The following is a 20100-nucleotide window of genomic DNA, read 5'->3' on the forward strand; positions in this document are numbered from 1 at the left end:
CGGGGTCATTGAGCCCTCCGACAGCCCCTGGGCCAGCCCAGTAGTACTGGTCCCCAAAGCGGCCGCCCCCGGCACCACACCGGAACTCCGGTTCTGCGTCGACTACCGGGGCTTGAATGCGGTCACCAGAACAGACGCACATCCCATTCCCCGGGCAGATGAACTAATCGACCGCATGGGAGCTGCCCGCTACCTCAGTATCTTCGACCTGACGGCGGGCTACTGGCAGATCGGCCTCACACCCCGGGCCCAAGAACGATCTGCGTTTTCCACTCCTGATGGACATTATCACTTCAAGGTCATGCCCTTCGGCATGAAGAATGCCCTAGCAACGTTTCAGCGGCTAGTGAATCAGGTCCTGGCGGGACTTGAAGGATTCAGCGCCGCCTACCTAGACGACATCGCTGTATACAGCCACCACTGGTCCGACCACCTCCACCACCTCCGAGAGGTGCTACAGGCCCTGCAACGAGCTGGCCTCACGATCAAGGCCAGCAAATGCCAAATTGGCCAGGGGTCCGTGACCTATCTCGGACACCAGGTGGGAAGCGGTCTGGTGGCCCCTCTGGAGCTCAAGATCGCCGCCATCCAGTCTTGGCAGCCCCCCATCACCCAGACCGAGGTACGCGCCTTTTTGGGACTTACAGGCTATTACCGGCGGTTCGTGAAAGACTATGGTAGCATAGTGGGGCCCCTCACGGAACTCACATCCAAAAATCAACCAAAGAAGGTCAACTGGACCCCAGACTGTCAAGCAGCCTTCGAGCAACTGAAAGCCGCCATGTGCTCCGCCCCTGTGCTCCAGGCCCCCGACTACAGCCGGGAATTCATCGTCCAGACGGATGCCTCCGACCATGGCATTGGGGCGGTCCTGTCTCAATTGAACCCCGAAGGCCTTGACCAGCCAGTGGCTTTCATCAGCAGGCGACTCCTGGCCCGAGAACAACGCTGGAGCACCATCGAGAGAGAGGCCTTCGCCGTGGTATGGGCCCTCAAAAAGCTCCGGCCCTATCTCTTCGGCACCCACTTTCGGGTACAGACCGATCATCGACCCCTGCAGTGGCTAATGCAGATGCGGGGGGAAAACCCGAAACTACTACGTTGGTCCATCTCCCTGCAGGGGATGGACTTCACTGTGGAACATCGACCTGGGCAGGACCACGCCAATGCGGATGGCCTGTCACGCTTTTTCCGCCTCGACGAGGAGAGTCCCCAAGAGGATGGGTGACTCTCCCCGCCTTCAGCTGGGGGGGACGCATGTTGGACAGGCCACATGAAGGGCTCGCTCCCCCCCCGCACGACCGGGCCCGAGCCCGGCCACTCAAGTGTTACACGCCACCATTCCCCGTTTTCCGTCCCCTCTGGGACCCCTGCCTCTGAACATCTCGACCTCATGGGCCCGATCCCCTACCGGCCCACTCGCCCGACCTGGGCGCCATCTTGGACACAGCACCACGAGGCCGCGTGGCCTCCGATCGACCCTAACCCTGGGCCTGGCCAGGCCCCGACATCCCGGCACCACCATCCACCCAGGAGGTGAGCGGACTACTTGGCAGGTCAATGGGAGAGAGAGGTGTCGATGGCTCTCCCCCGCCAGGTGCCGATCGCCCCCAGCCTCCCCGGGCGCTGGCTCCACCCCCCTGCTGGGTGTCTGGACTCCCTCATCCCGGACCTCCCGACCTCCAAGTGCGAGGGTCCGGACATCAAAGGGCGCCAGACCTATAACTGGGGCAGCTCCAGAGCAGGAAGGCAGTTGTATCCTGGAGTCGAGAGACGCAGAGAAGAACTCATCCTTGACGGACTACTGGCGCTGCCGTAGCCCTGCCTTGTGAACTATCGTCCTGCCTGCTGGCGCTGCCGCAACCTTCTTAAACCTTCATCGTCGTCGGGACCTGCTGGCGTGGCCGCGGACCGTTTGTAACTACCACCTTCATCGGGACCTGCTGGCTCCGCCGCGGACCGTCGCTACCTTCAACCATCTCGGGACCTGCAGGCTCCGCCGCGGCCCGATCATCTAGAACGCCGAGCTCGAGGATTGAGAGCTATTTCATCTATGCAAGTGGTAACAAGACTGTCCCGCTACCCTTTTCCCAATCCAGAGACCAGAACCGAGGGGACCCCTGAGTCCAGACCTCCTTGTATCATTTTACCGTACTTGAAGAATTGCTTATAAAGTATCGTTGAAACTTATCCTTGTGTGGTGTACGTCTGTGGGGGGGAAGTTACTTGTCTGTACGATCGCTGGAGACGGCTCTCCCCGGAGACCTCTCCCTTATCCTCGGCCGACCCTCCTGGTCCGTCTAACAAGAGCCGTCTACGGGCTGGGGAGACGATACAGTGTATCGCTCACAGCTGCGGTTCACAAAACTTGCAGGTTAGCAGACCAAACAGGGTCTCCGCAGCGGAGAACACAGTGCGGCAGCTGCTTTCCACCGGCCGGCGCCGCCTCGTCTGAAATGGGCGCTGTTGTTGCGTTCAGGGCCGGCCGCACCCGGAGAACAAAGACCCGGTCACCGCCGTGAAGCGCCAGGGAGAAGGCGAGGGCGCCCGTCACTTCCACTGCAGGGAGCGTACAGGAGAGCACATCGTTAGAACCGGGTTCGCCTCCCGATTCCGATGACACAGCGCAAACACAGGATCACTGGCAGGATAGGGCGGAATACGGGAGAAAAGCGAGAAGGTCGGCGGAGCCGAGGAGTTAGGCGGCCATCATGGTTGCAGGCTAGGCTCCTCCCCCCGACTTCTTGTGTTTCTTACCTGACGACTTGGACCCAGAGGAGTGGTGCTGACTCCCGGAGCTGTGATGGCTCCGTCCCCGCGACCTGTCCCTCGACCTTCCGTGGGACCGGGACCGGGATCTCACTCGGCGCGGGGCCGACTGCCGGAGTTCGAGCCGCCTGCCGGACCGCTCCCGCCTGGCCTTCCTCGAAAGGGCCCGACAGTCGGGGGAGGCCTCGTCATCATGGTCGACGCCCAAACACGTCAGGCACTGGCGGTGAGGATCTGTGACCGACATGGTGCGGTCGCAATCCACACAATGCTTGAAGCCGGGCATCCCTACGGCACCGTCGGAGTCGATTAAGACTTCGAGAAGGATCAAAAAGATCACCAAAAAGTTAGTCAAAAATTGACTGGGTTACTGCTTTTTCCAGATCTGCGCTGGCTGGCACGGAAAAAAGAAGAACTGACGTCAGCACGCGGAGGCGGCATCTAAGTACTCCGACGACGTCATCACGGCGCCCACGACGCCGACGACGGACGCGGACCCGCAGAAGACGCCTACCGACGCACAAGGGTACTGCTACGCAAAAGTTTCCGGATCCAGTCTGACGCCTGGGGATATTCTAAGGTAAGGAATCTATCACTAACGTGTCTCTTTCAGATAGCTAAGTTACGGGATGGTAAGTTGGATAATAGGTTCAGCTCCACCAGGAGCAGATGCTGCTCAGCCCACACACTCCAACGGTCTATCTGTCAACAACACCAGGCACTCCAGCATTCCACTATCTCATCAAGCATTCCACACGCATCACATTCATACTGACGGAGCAGCAGGGAACTGGTAGCTAAGGGAAAGGATGCAAAGCAACAATACACTTTACAACACATTTCCTTTCCTAGGGAAAAACAATTAATAATATTACAACAATGTACAATGGAAGAACACACATTTTGTTATCATCATTACGAAAGAGACATATACAATTTACAAATAGCAATTGTAATATTATGCAAAACTGGGAGAATGGAGGAAACCGCTGAGGTGTAACCCCTTCATCACTCACCTTTCTGCACACCACATATAGCACACCTGACAGAACCAGAAGACTCAGGTGAAACAACACCACAGGGTACACAATTCTTCAACTTACACCTCAGGTTAGCAATAGCACAGAGCACACTATCACCCACGTAACAAAATTCTGGAAACAAAAATGCCAGGCACCTTACATGAAAACATTTGGGGTAAAAATTCACCACACAAGGACAGCACACAGAAATGAATTGACATCATGCCACATATTTCTCAAGATCCGGGTAGATGGGTAGGCCTCCCAAAACAAACATGTCATAATCCATGTAGACAGAAAATCAATGATAGTAAGCCATCACAACAATTGAACTCTTCACAGAATACAAGTTCCTTGAAGACACTTCCATGTGTTTCATATAGCACCATGGACAGTCCGATCCATGCAGTGTAACACAAAATCAAAGTAACAGAGGTTCGGTCCTTGAAGAAAAAAAAAGAATACTTCACAGATAAACCAACCAATGTGATGATTTACAATTTTCAGCATTTAACGTGAGACACCAATCCCTCATAGAACACGGCTCTGTGTGAATTTTCAAAAGGTGTGCAGGTAGGTTCCCCACAGATACAGAAGCAATTCCTGGACTCAACAATGCAACGCAGTTCATGTTCTAGTTTTCCCCATTCGTGACATCACCAAGTAGCATCCCCGTCTTCCACAAGCGCTGAGTTTATGTTCCTGCACTCGCGCATTAGGCTTGCTTAGCCAACACTAAATTCACGAGCTGCGCATGGTAGCCTTGCATCAGATTAAAATGTCGCAAAAACTTCACAACAAAGTGGTGAGGAGACACGCGCTCTAATGTTATGCACTCGCAGTGATGGAGCAAGGTGGAAAAACAAAATTTTGTGTACCCCTTGTGAAATCATAGTTCAATATTAATAACTCGTACTAATGGAATGCCAAGCATGACTAACCAACATAGAATAAGAAATGCACCTACACAAATACAAGCGGGAAATTAATCTTGCTTATGTTGCAACTATAATCAACTAATTATGTGATTTTGTCATGTTCCAAACTAATAAGGAGCTTTAAGATAATGGAATGCGGCATAAATGTGCTTTTGTTTATGTGTTTTTGTGCCAAAACGCGAGGTTAAAGTAAGTATATCGCGTTTAAGTGTGGCTATTTGCTAGGTAACTATTAACAGGGAAAACCTTAGTAAAGGGGGAGGTAAATAGAAGGGTTAAATGATTTAAATTAACATCTACTTGTGTTTGTTTCTGTGATAGTTCCCATTTTGACTCGTGAGGCCTAAAAGACAATAGAGTCACTCGATTATTGTAGTCACGAAAAGAAGCGCGCATGCGTGAACAAAGCCTGAGTCTGAATGCGAGCTGCTTGTGCCTGGAGTGACTACAGTTCAAGGACAAGAATGGCCTGGAAGTATAGATGGCTGCCAAAAAGGATGAGCACAATGGTTCTGAACGTGAGAAGATCTCATGAAGTTGCAAAATTGAGAACAGGACTAGGCCAGACATTGCCCAAAACAATAACCCTTTTAAAAATCTAGCTGACGGAAGAAAAAGTAATAATATGATGACAAAATGATGCTCATCCACCCCAAAATTGTCCAATCAGAACTCGTATTTAGGTTAAGAGTTACATTTATAGATAGAGCTAGTGAAAAAGGTATAAAAAGTGCTGATTTTACTGAAGAAAAAATTTTCTCTTCGATTTTCCTCCAGAGATGCTGCTGGAATGCTGATTTTCCTGATCTGTAAGAACTTGCCTAACTCTGTTTTCTGTTTACAGGGAAATGCACTTAATCTGAGAGTCTAGTTAGGGATGTTGGGGAACTAGATGATTAGTTCGGGAACTATCTGTCTTTTGCTAATACTTGATATATAAATTAATGAAATATCTATCATGGAGTTTTTCTTAAATAACTGATGTCAGTTATCCTGAATTTAAAATCATTATGTTTAAATGTTGATTTTTCTGAAATAAATAAATTGAGACGAATAAATCTTAGACGTGCTGAAGTTGCTATTAATAAAAATTAGATAAATAGAGAATCAAGCTGGTCTTGAATTTTCCTACGCCTAATTTTTTACTAGCAGATCCATTGACTTCAATGGTGGTGTGTCTAAATAAATGGATTTATGAAAACCATGGTAAACGCATCTAAACTGCAGGTGTAAATAGTATAAAAATATGCAAATTAGTTTTAGATACTCCACTATGATACAGCCGCTCTTCTTTGAATTTCACTGATCCATGAAGTAGAGTGTAAGTAGATATTGGATGATTGACAGTGTTATGGGCCCACTGATTGAGAATATGTTAGATATATACTTCAGGGAAAAGTGATATGGTTTTAGAAATTATTTCCCGAGGAGCGCGGCATCAGTAATTAGCTTGGTAGCAGAGCATTGGCTGCTAAAGAATTACCTAGGATTATGTATAAAATATTTCATAAGAGTTTTGATGAACAGAATTATGACCAACATCTGTTAAGTTCGTATTGCGTTATATGTAGCCCTGAAAAGGCTTCCGAGTATTGCGCGAAGCTGGTGTCTCTGTCTGCATCGAATCGCCTCATGATCACACAGTGCAATGTACATAGTGACTCTTGTTTTTTGTACATGTTGAATCCTTTCTCTTTCTTTTTATGATCAGTTATATTAATGTCTTGTTTCTTAGAATAATGGTTTAATAACTTTTTAAATGTGGATTTTAGGCTTATTGAATTTATGTCGATAATGCATAGATTTCATCCTTTTAATGAGATTTTGTAAAATGTGGAGATTGTAACTGTTTTTGAATGTTTATAAAAATTTGTCTTTTATGATTTATCATTTATCATCGAAATAAAGACATTAAAACCTGAAAACCTGACAAGTGAAGTCACACATCGCATAGTCTGTTTCAAAGAAGTAGTATCGTCGTATACTGCGGTGGTATCGTCGTATATCACTGTTTAGGGACACTACGTGTGAAAGGATAAATGTATAGCGAGGACAGCCTATAAAATCTTGGCCTTCAAGTATAGGGATCATGGACTATCCTGGTTTAAAACTTATCGCTGAGAGAGTAATAGGGCTTAACCCGAGCTTGTGAGAAGGGTAAAGGTAGAGGCAAGCACTACTTTATCGGCGAATGTAAAAATTCTGTGGTAGAGAAGAGGTAAGCGCTGTCTACCGGAAATACAGAATACTTGTATAATTGAGAAAACTACCACTTTGTTTAGCGAAACAGACAAATGGAGTTATTTTAGTGTAAGTTACTAAATGATTTTGTAAAATATCTTGTAAAAACGGCTTCTTGAAAATATCCTGTAAAGGAGGGGTCAGTCGGCGCTGAAGAGGCCGGAGCGCTAGTGACGTCAAAAGTGCCGTGCTGGGATTGGTCCTCGTGACCAAGACAGAGTAGGAGCTGATACGTTCATCGCGAAAAGGCAGCAAAGTGATTGGTTAAGCACTAAGAAAATGTATCTTGTTCTAATTGGTGCGTTAGTGTAAACTGAGCTGTGATAGGTTGGTGTTACGGACCAGCAACAGGGAAGTGCGCGATCTTTTGAAAGACAGGGAATTTACCGGAAAAATGTATTACTATTATGAAGAAGAAAAGAAGAAACCTTCATGGTTTAAGAAATTAAAAAGTGTGTTTGTAAAGGATAAAGAAATTGTGACGAGAGAGGGAAAAATACTTCCTCCACTGAAAACGCCTGCTTCCTATATGTTGTCGAAATATGGTTACCATACGTGCGTTTGGTTAGAGAACTGGGCAAGGTATACTAAAAATGATGGTGTATTGGCATTCCCAGAAGGAGGATCATTTGATTTGGCAATTTTGAGAAATTTACGAGATAAGATGATGAATCTTGACCCGAGACCTAGACCGACTCAATTCGAAGCCCTAGCTGAATGGGAGGATGAAATGCATGAGTTAGAAAGTGAGAGATTGTCAAGACATATCAGACCCAGAGGAAGATTTAGAAACCTTTCGAGAGAGACACATGAGACTAGAATGCGTAGATGGAGGAATGCAAATATGTGTGATGGTATGTATCCAGTCAGATTAGTGGATGATTATGAAGGACGGAAATGTACAGAAAAAAGAAAGAATATAGAAACAGGGAATCAGAGCTATGGTGAAAGTGAAATGGAGGATGCTGTATTGGAGGAAATATTAAATAGAAGACCACCACCGTACCAACAAGTTTCTTTATGGATTACACCTAATGCTCCAACAGTAGAGGAGAGGATTAATGAGACTCCAAAACAATTTTCTAATTTTAATGATGTACCTGAAAGAGTAGAAGTGAGATATAATCCAAGTACCTCAAGGACAGAACCAAGATTTACTGGTACCCCCAAGCAAAATAACGAGCAAGGAAATGTGAATAGTGCAGAAAGGCGAATAGAGGAACAAGTCAGTACTTCTGAGTATATTAGATTTACAAATGCATTGACAGAGCAAATACAGGAACTCACGAAAAATAAGGAAGCACTAACAGTTCCAGTAACAATAGGGCCAGTAATTCCAGTGTTTGAGAATCAAAGAATAAAAGAACAGAGTTTGACAATTCCTTTACAAGAGAGTTTACAAAAAATAAAAGGGAACATTTATCCAGATTTGTCAGAAATTAGGCGAACTAATCATGTGAATCCGATTGAATTGACTCTTAATCATAGTTTACCCTATAAAAATGCGCCTGAAAAGAGTATGGAAAAAATAGACTTAACACAGACACCTGTTGGACCATGAGATCAGGAATTAAGCGATTGGATAAAAACCTTAAAACTAAAAGAACATGAATCCAAAATACTGCATGTAGCAAAATTAAAAGTAGATATGGAAGAATTAATTATTGGGACAATTGGAACAGATAGATTAAAAACATATTAAGATGATGAACTTATGTTTATGTGCAAAAGTATAACCTGGAAAGCAAAATCAATACATGATCAGCTAGAAAATTTGGCAAATGAATTTGAAATAGAACTCACAAAGAATAAATCATTGCAGAAATCATACAGAGTAGACTTTTCAGAAAAGGATATTGAGAATATGAATACAGCAGGGAGATTAACCCAAATAAAGGAATTAATTGTTTTATTACGAAAATGGGGAGATGTGAATAAATGGAGAGTGAGATGGGCAAAGAAGAAAGAGGAGACTAGTGACAAATCAACATTAGCGTTTCCAGTCAGGGAAAAAGAGGCAGTAGCAAGTGAGCTCCCTATGAGAGAAATACCAGGAGGAGGATATGTACATGTTCCATGGAGTAGACAGGATATATTATCATTCACAAATGATTTTCCCCGATTGAGAGAAAAACCAGTAGAATGGTATCAACAAGTAGATAGGTTTGTGAAAGTTTCAAAAGTTTTGTGGGTTAATATAGATGAATTATTTGATATAGTTGTACCAGCAGATTTGTGGACTGAATGTAAAATTACTGTAAATTGTGCAATAGAGGAATATCCCCGAGACAAAGTAACAGGTGCTCCCTCGCCTGAAGTGATGAGAAAATATGAACAAGTGATTATGTTTTTGAAAAATAAAATTTCACCAAAAGAGACAGATTGGGTAAAAATAGATAGAACTACACAAGAACCGAAGGAATCTGTACATTTATTTTATGAAAGACTGTTGTTGGTATTTAAACAATATAGTGGATATTAAGAGTTGAATGAAAAGGATAGGAGTCATTTTATTTATAGATTTGTGTATGGATTAAGACCAGAAATTGGAGACATGATACGTCACAATATGATAGGTTGGCAGTCAGGTACTGTGGATGAAGTTTTGAGAAAAGCAAAATATTGTAGTGAGGAGATTGACGCTAAACAAAAGAAGCTGAAAGAAAAAGTTATTTGGGCACAAGTGAAGGTAGCAGAACACCAGGTGGCACAAATGGAAAACAAGAATAGTGATGCAAATCAAGGAAAACCAAAAGGAAATTTCCCAAAAACGAAATTGGTAGGAAATCTAGATGAGCTCAAGAAGAAATTTCCATGCCATAATTGCGGTAGGCTGGGGCATTGGAAGAAAGAGTGCAAGTGTCCACCAAGAGTTAACCCAGAAAATGCATCATTAATCCGCAGGTGCAGAATGAGGTAATTCGGCAACACCCGCAGATAGTTAATCAGCAAAGTCAGGTGCCACAACTGTCACTTCCACACAGTCTAAATCAACAGAAATACAGTGCAGAGACAGGATTCAGCGGAGTCGAGCAGGTAAAAAGATCACCTAGAGTGAATGTGAGTCCTCAGTATTGGTGCAAGAAGAGGGTGGGTGTGGTCAGATGAAAGTTTCTGGTGGTGCCTGAGAGAGGGAGAAGAGTGTGTGATTGGAGCCACTCTTGAGGTAAATCAGTCTGGTCCATTTGTAAGTGGAAAGGTGAATGATGTAGAAATAACTTTCCTAGTGGACACTGGTGCTACCCGTTCTACTGTTAGGTCAGCGGAAGTTCAAAATCTTCCTCTCTCGGGAGACCACATCCAAGTTGTAGGTGTTGCCAATAGACAGATTAAAACCTCCTTAACACAACCAGTTGAAGTAGAAATTGGAAATTTCAAAGACATGCACCAATTTGTGGTGTGTGATAGTAGCCCTGTAAATCTGTTAGGACGAGATATTTTGTGTAAGATGAATTGTGCCGTATACTGTTCACCAGATGGCATAGAACTGCAAACCCCAGATGAAGATAGGCCGTATAAAATGATCATGCTTATGATTGAGGCAGAGCAACATAAACTGTTTCCTGTATTTGATCGAGAAAAGATACCGGATGAGTTGAAAAAGGTAGTGACAGAAAAGGTGTGGGATTTCATATGTGAAGATATTGGATTAATGAAAGATGTAGATCCTGTAAAAGTTTCTATAAAAGAAGGTGAAAGTTACCCGAATATTCCCCAGCATAAAATGACTACAGAAATAATTGAAGGAATGTTAATGTTAATGTTAAGGGAAATTTATTGAGCGCACTGTCACCATGAGTTTCCTGGCGCTGATAGGACACTGAGGTTGAGCAAGAGGAGTTTAGTGGGGATGTGAAAAGAGCAGAGTTTTTAAAGATTTCCTAAAAGATAGGAGGGAGCAAGAGGTCTTGAGTGAGAGTGGAAGAGAATTCCATAGCTTGGGAGCCAGGTGAGAGAAGCTGCGGCCGCCAGATTTAGTGAGTTTAAACCGGGGGATAACTAGAAGCTGAAGGTGGGTGGACCACAAGGAGCGGGGAGGACGGTAAGGGGTGATCAGGGACTTCAGGAAAGCAGGGAAGGGACCAGTTAAGGCTTTGAAGACCAGGCAACAGACCTTGAAGGCTATTCTTTCACTGACTGGTAGCCAGTGTAGTTGATGTAATAGAGGTTTGGCCGACTGCCATCTAGGGATTTTAAATGCCAGTCTGGCAGCCTGGTTCTGGATGATCTGTAGCCTAGCCAGCTGGGATTTGGGGAGGCCATGGTATAGGGCGTTAGAGAAGTCCAAACGGGACATCACCAAAGCTATTAAAACTTGTAGCAGGGCTTCGGAAGTCAGAAGATGGGCAACTTTCCGTATCCTGTATAGTTGGAACATACAGGAGGATGTTACAGCACTCACCTGGGCCTTGAGAGTGAGCTCAGAGTCAATAATGACCCCGAGACTCTTTACACAGCCAGCGGGAATAACCCCTTTAATAAACAAAGTGATTGAACAAGGTATATTGAGAGAAATTGAGAGTAGTCCTTGTAATTCACCGATAATGGGACTGAAAAAGCCAAACGGAACCTTTAGAATAGTACAAGATTTGAGAAAGGTTAATAAAATAGCAGTTCCATGTTGTCCGATTGTACCAAATCCAGCACTGATTTTATATCAAATTCCTCATGATGCAGAATGGCACACTGTGATTGACATGTGTAATGCGTTCTTTACAGTTCCATTGCACCCAGAAAGCCAACCAATTTTTGCATTCAGATTCGGAGACCGTATTTTGGCATGGTGCCGAATTCCTCAGGGGTATACTGAGAGTCCATCTATCTTTAATCAATTGCTAAGGAAATCATTGGAGAGTTTGAGCATGCCTGGAGAATCAGTATTGGTTCAATATATTGATAATCTCCTTGTGGCATCAAAGACAAAAGATGCATGTGTGACAGATACTATTGCACTATTAAATCATTTGGCTGAAGAGGGACATAAGGTGTCTCTGTCATAATTGCAATTTTGTCAGCAGGAAGTGCAGTATCTAGGTCATAAAATTGTCAAAGGAATTAGACAAGTAACTACAGAGAGAATCAGGATGATACAAGGAATGTAGCCACCAAAAACCAAGAGACAAGTGAGAATGTTCCTAGGAATGGTAGGTCATTGTATACAATGGATTAGTGGATTTTCGCTGATTGCAAAGCCACTCCAAATATTAACGAGAGCAGATATCAGAGACCCTATAGTTCTGACCAAGACTGAAATGGAAGCATTTGAGCAGCTAAAAATGAGTCTATGTGAAGCGCCAGATTATGAAAAGGAATTTGAGCTATATTGCAGTGAATTGGAAGGAAGTGCATTATCAGTACTGATTCAGAGACAAGGAAAACTGAGAAAACCTATTACGTATTTCTCAGCTGTCTTGGACCCGGTTGCAAAAGCACTACCAGGTTGTCTGAAAGCAGTAGCAGCCACAAGTGTTAGTCTGGAACAAAGTGAAGGAATAGTGATGGGATTTCCTGTAAGAGTGTATGTGCCTCACTCTGTGGAGATTCTCCTCACTAGAATGAAAACTCAGTACTTGACCAATAATAGAATGACAAAGTACGAAAAGGTAATTCTAGGAGCAGAAAGTGTGACAATATCTAGATGTGTAAATGTGAATCCTTCCACATTATTGCCTGATACAATGGAAACAGAAGTCAGAAATGAAGTGGATCACAAATGTTTAGATGTTCCTGAATACTGTACCAAACCAAGAGCAGACATCAGAGATGAACCTTTCCCTGAATCAGATTATGTGATGTTTGTGGATGGTTCCTGTCTGAGAACAGATGAGGGGGCTTTGAGTGCAGCATATGCCGTCTGTACAGTGGCAGATGTGCTAGAAGCCGCTTGTTTGAAAGGAATTTGTTCTTCCCAGATAGCAGAGTTGATTGCCCTGATTCGAGCATGTGAATTCGGAAAAGAAATCAAGGTGACTATAGTGACTGACAGTCAGTATGGCTTTGGAGTTGTTCATGACTATGGACAGCTGTGGTCCCTAAGAGGTTATTTGACTTCTGCAGGAACACCCATACGCAATGCTGAATTTGTGCGAATGTTGTTGGATGCCATTCAATTGCCAGACAAATTGGCTGTGGTAAAATGTGCAGCACACAAAAAGGGGGATGACTATATCACCCGAGGTAACAGGTATGTAGACTCAATTGCAAAATACTGTAAGAAAAATCTTGCATCCATTAATAAGGAAAGGGAGAAGCAGCATGTTCCAAGTCTTTTAATGCTATCAACTGTAGTTGAAACATGGCAGGAAGTGAGGCAAATGCAGGAAGAGGCTGATGAGGAAGAGAAAAATGTCTGGTTAAAAGCAGGATGTAGACAAAGAGAGGAAGATGAAATCTGGGTTTACAAAGATGAAGACCAGTAATGCCGGATAGCATGATCTCAAATATGGCCCGAATGTACCATGGTCAAGCTCATATTGAAAAAGATGCTATGCTTCGCTTATTCAGACAGACGTGGTATAATCCTAAATTTAGGATGATAGCGGAGAGTCTGTGCCAGAGAGGTTTGGTATGTCAGCAATTTCATCCAAATAGAAGAACTATTGTGAGTTTGGGAACCATAGGATGGGAGGGAGGTCCATTTACACGAATGCAGTTGGACTTCATTGAGCTTCCACCATGTAACCGACTCAGATATGTTTTGGTGATCATCTGTTTGTTCTCCCGATGGGTAGAAGCTTTCCCCACAAGGAGGAATGATGGGCTCAATGTTGCAAAGCTACTTTTAAGGGAAATCATACCTAGGTTCGGTTTCCCAGTGACGATTGAAACTGATCGCGGTCCACATTTCCAGAATGAGCTCATACAAATGATATTTGAAACATTGGACATTCGTCAGAGATTACATTGTGCTTACCGACCTGAGGCTTCAGGAGTGGTAGAGCAAGTAAATGGAACAATTAAGAACAGAATTGCAAAAATGAGCCTAGTGACCGGACTAAAGTGACCTGATGCCTTGCCACTTGTTTTGATGACATTAAGAAGCATTCCTGAGAGGAAAAAACTGGATTAAGTCCACATGAAATCTTGATGGGAAGGGTAATGAGACAAGCATATGTACCAGTTGATAAATTGTTGACAATTAATGATTACATCATACTGGATTACTGCAAAAACCTGTCTGACGTGGTAACTTCTGTGTTCCATCAGGTGGGAACTGAGTCAAACACAAAAGAGAAAAGTCCAGCACATGATCTAGTCCCTGGAGACTGGGTGAGAATAAAGGTACACCACAGAAGAAACTGTCTGGTACCTCGTTGGCAGAGACCAAGACAAGTTGTTTTGGTGAGCACTACTGCAGTCAAATGTGCTGGAGTAAAGAGATGGGTACACGCAAGTCATACCATCCATGTAGTCATACCATCCGTGTACCTGAGCCTGAAAATCTAGACTAAGAAGGTGAAAGCACAACTGATTCAGATTCTGAAGGTGAACCAGAGAAAAATCCAGATACTGAAGATCGACAGGAACGTCGATATCTGGAAGTATCAGATACTAGTTCAGCGTCTGAAGGAGAGGAGGAAAGTCTTGAGATACCAAATTCTGAAGATCAAACTGAAGATCGAGAATTGGTAAAGACTGACACCAGTAAAGACATTGAACAAGGTGACAATAATACTGGTGAAGAAGAAAACAATCTTGAGAGACAGACTGGAAACTCTGAAAGCAGGGACGAAGATCCTGAGACTGGGAAGGAGGAAATAACTCATGTAGAAGATGAAATTCCAAGTACCAGCTATGGAAATGTTCCTAACAGAGTGAAAGAACTGTCAAAAGAGAAAACTGACCCCGAAAAACAGAAAGACGCTGTGAAAATCATTATCAACAGGACTGTTGAAGACACTGAAAGTGAAACTGATGAAAGTGCAGATGAAACTCCATTAAGAAAGAGTTCAAGGAAAAGGGCTTGGAGAGTGGAATATAACACCACAGAGCCTAAAACAGAGAGATTTTGCAAAGGAGATAATTGGCCTAAAGGGAACGATGGACTGAGATTTAAATTGGTTAGTAAAGAAAGACAACAAGAAGAGCAGGTTAATGAGATAACAAGTCAAAGAGAAGCATTGGGAAAGAAAATAGAAGTTGTGCAAAGGCCAAAGAGAGTAAGAAGACCAAATCAAAAGTATAAATCACCTGAGTGGTCCTATATTGTGTTGCCTCCAATTGATGAGGTAAACAGTAGTCAGGAAAATTTAAATTGCCCAAAGACAAATGGGAAAAGTGAGTAAAGAAATGTGCTACAAAGGAAAGTGGTAATTAATCAAGAGAGACAAAAAGGAAAGTGAATCTGAAATACAGAAGGGAAAAAGAAAAGGGGCATTGTAAGTAGAAAGAAACATTTTTGTTACTGACATAAGGTTGAAGAACATCTGTCAGAAAATATACGTTTGTAAAGACATTAGGTCGAAGTAAACTTGTTAGAAGTACTAAAGTTTATAGGTGACATAAGGTCGAAGAAAACTTGTTCGCTGTAAAAAAAAAATGGTTGCTAATGAACATCAAACAAAATTTTCTATTTTTAGAAAATGGTGCAGAATGTGCTTGTTTTGTACTGGACTATTGATATTGATATGGATAATTTTAGCTATTGTTATACCTTTCCGAGATAACTTAGTGAAGTTGAAACATAATGTGAGTGCAAGTGAAAAAGATGTGGAATTAAAACCAAATAAGCAGCATGTATATAGGCCAGAATTGCATCAAGATAGTTCAATAAGTGATTTCACAAAGAATACCTTTTGAAGATTATTAACCGAATATGTTAGGACAATGGATGCCAGCGACAGCTATGTGTGTGTAAAATTGCCTGCATCTGTTTCTGAGGGGGTGACCTACCATCATCTCCCACTTACATATGGAATTACATGTAGTGTAATTGCAAGCTTGTTTTACCAAACAGGCAAGTTAGAGTATCATTATTCCAATTCAGATGAAGTGTTTGCAAGACTGAAAATATATAGTGCACTAAATAAGAAAAAAACCTGCTACAGTTATGGGAGAATTTTTTTTAGAAGTAGATGAGTTGAGTCATGACTATGCGTTTAAAAACAATTTAACCTGTAAGATGAGAGCAATAGAAAAAGCGTTCTTAGACATGGTTGAAGAAAGACGCATTGCTTATAAACGTAAAGAGAAAATGAAGCATGAAAAATCAAAATATTGGACATTTAATGATGAAAATATTGATGTAAGTAATGTGAATGTAGCAATAAATATAGACACTCCCTTGTTAGGGAAATTTTGTATTAGGAGAGACAATACTATGTATGACAATTATTTTGTGGGAGCGTGGTCGGGCGGAGGGGAGGAGTCAAGATGGCGGGCTGAAGCCGCCGAGTGAAGGCTGCTGCATGGAGCTGCTCCGCCGCGATTTAACCACGATCTGATTGAAAAGAATACACCTACACTGGCTGATTGTAATAGCCGTTGAAGGAAATGTGAGAAGAACAGAGATGGTGCATCGGGAAATACGATAACAATTTCGGAGCTCGGAATTCGGGACTCACCGATTCATTAACTTCTCCGGTGCTGTTTCGCTGCCGTGATTGCTCCACTGCACGACAAGCATCAATGATACGGATCCTGCTTTGCCATAGCAGGGGTTTGTTCCGCTCCTGGACATTCACAAGCGTCTGCTCCACTCGCACGCCGGCGAGGCTGGTTAGTGGGGCGTGTCCCGGACCTGGTCTGTTTCCCCTGCAGCGGAGAGCTCACCCGACGCTGCGCTCAGCACTACTGACGCCGAATTGTTTGGCGCCTGATGAGGAGCCGATGTCAGCAAGGCAGACGAGGTCTGCAAGAAGCCGGAAGATCTGCCAAACGGTGAAACAAGGGAACACAGGGAACACAGGTACGATGGCGGCAGCTGCAGCGTCAGGCGATTTAAATGTACCACAAATAGAACACTCAGAGAAACCAAAATTAGCCACAGGCAACAACAGCGGTGGGAGAAGCAAAAATATCAAACAAAAGCCCGCTGATAAGACTGAAGCAGTTTTGGGATCTGACATGAAGCCCATGCCGAGTAGTAATAGCGGAATGTGTAAAGAACCCGAGCCAGAGTTAGCAACAGAGTTAGAGTCCAGAGAGCAGACAGATAAAAGCAAGGATAAAATAAAAGAAACAGCTACTAATTTAAATGAAGCTTTGTCAGCTACTACTATATTTTCTGTGGAGAAAGTGGAAACTAAGAGCAGAAGCAAAGGCTCGGATAAACTTTCTAGAGTCAATATAGTAACTATCTTTAGAAAAACAGTCGTGCACTGAGGGTACTTTAATAAAAGAAAACCAAACTGATATGGACACAATAAGCGAAGAAGGGACGTTTGCGATGAATGCAAGCCATAAAAAGATACAAGATATCACGCAAAAAAAAAGGGGCGGACATTGTGGAACCAAACACAAACTCTAACTCACACTTAAACAAAATTAAATCGAAGGGGAAAAAGGCCGGAGATGGCTCAAATCAAGAAACTATTGAGCTAACAGATGAAGATTCCAATTTAGAGTACGAGGAACTAACGGATGAAGATGAAATAGATGATAAATCTAAAAATATATCCAGCAAACTAATCAGTTCAAAGAAAATTAAAATGAAGGTTAAATCAAAGCAAAAAATTTCGATTCATAAATCAGTAACTAGAGAACCAGCTGGAAACAAGAAAAATCGCCTAATTGATGATAGCCCCTTGAGAAGATGGATAGAGGCAAAGGGTGGCGTTAAAAACATGGCTCTAAGACTTTCTGGTACAAGTCCTGAAGATGTGCATAACTCGCAGGTGAGCAATAAAAGAAGCCTTACAGATTCCATAACGGACTCTATAAAGGAATCACCACTTGTAAACCAAGAAATAACAACCTCCATAGGCGAGACTAGAGCTGACTTAAGCAATGAGAACAGAGAAGGGGCCTTCCTGACAATAACCCCAATTACTATTGATAATTATGAGGTCAATGAATCTGTGGATTTTAATACCGAAGACACAGACTCCAACCCCAATAGGATAAATGAAGACCCAGACTGTATAGTATCAAGCTTAAAACTAATTGAAGCCTCGCCAGCGGAAAATTTAGTGGACAACTCAGGAGATCAATCTGAAATGATAAATATATCAACTGAGGAAATAAATATGAATATTTGCCCACTGGAAGTTAGCAATGAGCTGGTCAAGAAAACAAATATGGACTTCCCATATCCAACTCCATTACTGGATCATACATCTACACAGGCACAAGATACAATAACATCACAAGATCCCTCAAAAGCACCATCAATAACCCTATCAATGGAATCAATTATGCAAACTCTTCTGGCACAGAGAATGGAGAATCAGCAGCAATATTTGCAGTTGAGAGAAGACAACACTCAGTTACAAAACTCCATGAGAGATATCTGTCAAGGTCTTGGCGGAGTTACAAAAGAAATAGAGGACATAAAACAACGAATAGTAGAAGTGGAAGAAGGTGCCAGCAAGACTGATTCTACAGTTAAACAAAACTCATTAAGGGTCTCCAAACTAGAAGCTAAAGTTGAGGATTTGGAAAATCGGGCTCGGAGACAAAATCTCAGACTATTTGGAATTCCAGAAGGAATGGAGGGGACCGACCCGAGATCGTTCTTAGTGAAACTATTTCAAAGAGCCTTTAGCGATCTATCCGACTGGGACTGGGACTCCCAATTACAAAGAGTACATAGATTGCCTCTGTTTCAAAAAAATAAAAATAGTAAATTCCCCAGACCATTTTTGATATACTTTGGGAATTTCCTATTGAGACAAGCTGTTTCACTCAAAGCCAGACCTAACAATCCTGTATCTGTTGATAATCTCACCTTCTTTGTGAAGTCTGACCTAAGTAAAGGTACAATGGACAGACGTTGGGAACTTCGAAAAACGATAGATGCTTTCAAAAATTTAGGATGCATGGCTTATCTCCAAGAGCCTGCACGTCTCAAGGTGATACGCAATGGACAAGTGTTTTTTTTTTACTGATCTCGAAGCGGCAGAACAAGCTTTGGAAAGAATTTCTTTGGATAAAGAAAAAGAGGATAACTGAACCAAAAATTAGAACTTACTAACAATGATACTATTTCCTTTTTTCTGACCACTGTGCTGTGCTGATATAATATCCAAAACAACCTTTGTCTTATATTTTTCGGTACTCTCTCATTTTACTTATCTATATTTTTCTTCTTTTGAATGTGGGCTTACATATATTTTTTTTCTTCTAGGTGTGTTCAAATAGAGATATGTTTATGACGTGGTAGGGGCAGTCTCACATGTGAAACCCTTCACTACGCTGCCTTTACAGCAGCAGCAGAAGATAGAGGGGTGCTCCCCCCTAAGGGACGCAAGGGTGGGGGGGGTTTGTAAGGGAGGTGGTGGTAAAAGGTGGGGTGAAAAAACGTGGGAAAAATGTATTGCAAGATTTGATTATGTCTTAAAGAACACTAGCAAATATTTGGTTAAGAAAGAAGATATCAACGGAGGGGAATTAATATGGGAGAAACCTTATGTTTTTATAAATGCTTAAACTAAGACTATTAAGTTGGAATGTAGATGGTCTAAATAGTAAAAGTAAAAGGAACTTAGTACAAGAAGAGATTAAAATGTATAATCCAAACCTTGTGTTAATCTCAGAAACTCATATTACATATCAGGACAGAAAGCTTCTTTCTCAGATGGGGTATCAATTGGTTGTATGCTCTACGTTGAATGCGACTATTAGAGGGGTAGCCATTTTAAAACAAAGAGGAACTCAATTTGATACAATTAAAACTGCTTCAGATGCTCGGGGCAGGTGGGCAATAGCACAGATGCAAGGTGACAACAAAAAATTTATATTATGTGTAATATATGGACCTAATATTGATGATCCCAAAACATTTGAAGAATTAAGTATAGAGCTACTTGAATGGGAGGGAGAATGCATAATAGCTGGGGATTTTAATTGTGTTATTAATTACAAAGTAGATTCAACCGGGCGAAGTAATTCCAATAGAATGCACAAAGTTAGATCAGCAATTATAGAATTAGCAAGACTAAACAATTTGAGAGATGTATGGCGCATTAAAC

General features: G+C 42.8%; 1 protein-coding gene across 2 annotated transcripts in view; it reads right to left on the reverse strand.

The window, feature by feature from the left end:
• Positions 1 to 20100, reverse strand: part of TAF1B (TATA-box binding protein associated factor, RNA polymerase I subunit B) — a 909612-nt gene that overhangs the window by 434512 nt on the left and 455000 nt on the right. The window lies entirely within an intron of this gene.

This window comes from Lissotriton vulgaris, chromosome 6 (genome assembly GCF_964263255.1).
Source record: "Lissotriton vulgaris chromosome 6, aLisVul1.2, whole genome shotgun sequence".
NCBI classification, from domain to species: Eukaryota; Metazoa; Chordata; class Amphibia; order Caudata; family Salamandridae; genus Lissotriton; species Lissotriton vulgaris.